The following is a 4563-nucleotide window of genomic DNA, read 5'->3' as shown; positions in this document are numbered from 1 at the left end:
GTGCAGGAGGCAGCCAATCAATGATTCTCTCTCATCATTGATGTTTCTATCTCTCTCTCCCTCTCCCTTCTTCTCTGAAATCAATAAAAAAATATTTTAAAAAAAGGAAAAGCCGCCCTAACCGGTTTGGCTCAGTGGATAGAGCGTCGGCCTGCGGACTGAAGGGTCTCAGGTTCGATTCCTGTCAAGGGCATGTACCTTGGTTGCGGGCACAACCCCAGGAGGGGGTGTGCAAGAGGCAGCTGATCGATGTTTCTCTCTCATCAATGTTTCTAACTCTCTATCCCTCTCCTTTCCTCTCTGTAAAAAATCAATAAAATATATATATATATAAAAAGGAAAAGCCAAATCATCAGGGAAATATAACTTTAAAAAGAGGTATGTAATTTAGATACTTAACATTGATTTCAGATAAATACAAATAATTTTTAGTATAAATATGTCCTATGCAATATTTTTTTATTTCAGTGTATATATGCATAGGTAATTAGAAATCATTCTAATTTAATTCAGTATCATGTGGGGTTTTCTTAATTCTTTTTTTTTTCTAATTGTAAAAAGAACATTGAACATGAGATCTACCCTTTCAATAAAACTTTAAGTATACAATATAGTATTGTTGACTGGTTTCCAGTGTTTTTTGTTTGTTTGTTTGTTTGTTTGTTTTCTGGTGGGGAGGAGGGGGTAGCAGAGGAGGAGAAGGCAGCCCATAAGGTCAGAGCCAATGTCTGACCTGGGCCACGTGCCCACCTGGTGATGGCCAGTGTTTTTATTTGTTGAATCTGGCAACCTTAGTAATGCTGGGATCTGAATTAAGATCTTCTGGATTTAAGTCTAGTGATCTTTCCACTATGACTTGCCTTGTAGTTGAGTTCTTAAAATAACCAACCACATGAGTATGAGTATGTTTGGAATTAAGCCTCACAGTAACTTTTTCACATTTCGTTGGTACCGTAGACAGCTGGAGAATGTCCCTGGAGAAGAAATAGAATCTCATCTTCCTGCCTCTCTTTGTACCTATTATAGCATTCTTCTGGACAGTTTGTTGAGTTAAGCCATATGGGAAATTTTCTTCATTGTTGAAAGATGAAGTCAATAGCATTCTAGGTTGAGCCTTTAGAGCAGCTCTATGTTCGAAATGCCATTCATCCAGCTTAAAAGGGGGACAAGAAAGCTACAAATTGGAATTACATCACCCTTATAGGATTCATGAGAACAATATTACTACTGTACTGTTAATTGTGATTTAAAAAAAACAAAACACCTTTTTATTATTGATTTCAGAGAGGAATGGAGAAGGAGAGAGAGATAAAAACATCAATGATGAGAGAGAATCATTGATCGGCTGCCTCCACGCCCCACTGAGCCAAACCAGCTAGGGCTTCATGATCTTTATTCAAGAGTATTTCTACTCTTGGCCTATATTTGCCAAATACTGCTTAAAGGGTTTTCTCATTTGTTTCTGTATTGAGGCCACCAATGAAGAGCTTTCCTGGATGATCAGCTTCAACGATTTTTCCCCCTGGTGAGAATCGAAGGAGTGACAACAGTTTCAAGCTCTTAAGATCTCACGAACCGGGCCTTCCTAGCAGTTCAGCACACGGGAGGGCTGCTGGCTCTGAAGACAAGAGAGAACCACTGGAATTATTGCGCAAGGAACAAATGGATACATTTTAGACAACAGAATACTATTTTAATGAAAATGAACCATTTAGAGCTATATGAAATAATATAAATGCATCTCTCAATACTAAACAAAAGAAATAAGGTCCTCAAGAATACAAGTAATAGCCCTAGCTGGTTTGGCTCAGTGGATAGAATGTCGGCCTGCGGACTACAGGGTCAAGGGTTCAGATTCTGATCTAGGGCACACGCTGGGGTTGCAGGCTCAGTTCCCCAGCAGGAGGTGTGCAGAAAGCAGCCAATGATTCCCTCCCATCATTGATGTTTCTGTTTCTTTCTCCCTCTCTCTTCCTTGCTGAAATCAGTTAAAAAAAAAAGAAAAAAAATTTTTAAAGTCACATTAAAAAAAAAAGAATACGAATAGGCCCTAGCCAGTTTTGCTCAGTGGATAGAGCGTGTACAATTCTGGCCAAGGGCATGTATCTTGGTTGTGGGCTCCTCCCTGCCTGGGCCTTGGTTTGGGCGTGTGCAGAAGGCAACCAATCGATGTGTTTCTCTCACATCAATATTTCTCTCTGTCTTTCCCTCTCTCTTTCACTCTTTCTAAAATGTCCTGAGATAAACCATCTGGACACTGAGTTTGAGTGCTTTCCTCCTCTTTGAGGTGCTCCCACCACAGAGCTACTGATTGTGTGCAAGACCTGCTGATATTTGTGGTTTGGCCATACTTAGGTTTATTCTAGGATTTTGTGGGATATTCTGATTCTTAGATTGTTAAAGACGGTGTTTGTGGATTTTTTTTTTTTTTACTTTTACTATATTATCTTTACTTCTTGGTTCTTAGGAGATAATTAGTATAGTAAATGTAAATACTACACTGTTGATATAATCACATTTTATTTTATTTTTCCAGAGTGTATTTTTTTTAAATTTTTTATTGATTTCAGAGAGGAATGGAGAAGGAGAGAGAGATAAAAACATCAATGATGAGAGAGAATCATTGATCGGCTGCCTCTTGCACGCCCCACATTGGGGACTGAGCCCGCAACCATGGCATGTGCCCTTGACCAGAATGGAACCTAGGACCCTTCTGTCCACAGGCTGACGCTCTATCCACTGAGCCAAACCAGCTAGGGCTTCATGATCTTTATTCAAGAGTATTTCTACTCTTTGCCTATATTTGCCAAATACTGCGTCAAGGGTTTTCTCATTTGTTTCTGTATTGAGGCCACCAATGAAGAGATTTCCTGGGCGATCAGCTTCAACAATTTTTCCCCCTGGTGAGAATCAAAGGGGTGACAACAATTTCAAGCTCCTAAGATCTCATGAATGGGCCTTCCTAGCAGTTCAGCACACGGGAGGGCCGCTGGCTCTGAAGACAAGAGAGAACCGCTGGAATTATTGCTCAAGGAGCGAATGGATACATTTTAGACAACAGAATACTATTTTAATGAAAATGAACCATTTAGAGCTATATGAAATAATATAAATGCATCTCTCAATACTAAACAAAAGAAATAAGGTCCTCAAGAATACAAGTAATAGCCCTAGCTGGTTTGGCTCAGTGGATAGAATGTCGGCCTGCGGACTGCAGGGTCAAGGGTTCAGATTCTGATCTAGGGCACACGCTGGGGTTGCAGGCTCAGTTCCCCAGCAGGGGGTGTGCAGAAAGCAGCCAATGATTCCCTCCCATCATTGATGTTTCTATCTCTCTTTCCCTCTCTCTTCCTCACTGAAATCAGTTAAAAAAAAGAAAAAAAAAATTTAAAGTCACATGAAAAAAAAAAAAAGAATACAAATAGGCCCCAGTCAGTTTTGCTCCGTGGATAGAGCATGTACAATTCTGGCCAAGGGCATGTACCTTGGTTGTGGGTTCCTCCCTGCCTGGGCCTTGGTTCGGGTGTGTGCAGAAGGCAACCAATCAATGTGTTTCTCTCACATCGATATTTCTCTCTGTCTTTCCCTCTCTCTTCCACTCTTTCTAAAAATCAATGGGAAAATATCCTCAGGTGAATATTAAAAAACTATAACAAATAATAGAATTTCATATAGTTCTAAAACAAGTAAAATTAAGCAACAATAATCAAAACCGTTTGGTGTTGGCATAAAGGGAGATATATAGACAAATGAAATAGAATAGAGCCCCAAATAAACGCTTGCATAGATGATCAAAAGATTTCAACGAAGGTGCAAAGCCCTTCAGTGGCGGAAAGGACAGCCTTTGCAACAAATAGTGGCGGAAATACTGGTATCCACATGCAAAACAGCAACAACAATAAAAACTGAAAATGGATCAAAGACCTAAATGAAAAGCCTAAAAGTATACAAGTCTTAGAAGAAAACATGGGGGGAAGCTTTATGACATTGGGTTTGGCAATGATTTCTTGGATGTAATACCAAAAGCACAGGCTATAAAGGTAAAAATAGATAAATTGGACTACATCAAAATTAAAAACTTCTCTGCATCAAAGGGCACTGTCAATAGTGTAAAAAGGCAACCTATGGAATGGGAGAAACTATTTGTAAATCCTATATCTGGTAAGGGTTAATATCCAAAATGTATAACTAATTTCTACCACTCAACAACAAAAAGCCAAATAACTATTAAAAAATTGACGAAGGACTCAAATAGACATTTCTCCAGAGAAAATATATAAATGACCAACAAGCACACAGAAAGATGCTCAACATTACTAATCATTAGGGAATTGCAAGTCAAAATCATAATGAGGCATCACCTCACATCCAATATGATGGTCGGTATGAAAAACAACAACACAGAAAATAACAAGTATTGGTGAGGATGTGAAAAATTGGAACTCTTGTGTACTGTTGGTGGGAATGTACAATGGTGCACTCACTATGGAAAACAGCATGGTGCTTCCCCCCAAAAAATAGAATTACCATATGGTCCAGCAATATTACTTATGAATATATATA

At 39.0% G+C, this 4563-nt stretch overlaps 1 pseudogene; it reads right to left on the bottom strand.

Annotated features, from left to right (window-relative positions):
- The window catches only part of LOC102250407, a 17980-nt pseudogene that overhangs the window by 1509 nt on the left and 11908 nt on the right, over positions 1-4563 (bottom strand).

This window comes from Myotis brandtii, unplaced genomic scaffold (assembly GCF_000412655.1).
Source record: "Myotis brandtii unplaced genomic scaffold, ASM41265v1 scaffold84, whole genome shotgun sequence".
NCBI lineage: Eukaryota > Metazoa > Chordata > Mammalia > Chiroptera > Vespertilionidae > Myotis > Myotis brandtii.
The sequence above is the reverse complement of the archived record's forward strand: the minus strand, read 5'-3'. Positions and strand labels throughout refer to the sequence as shown.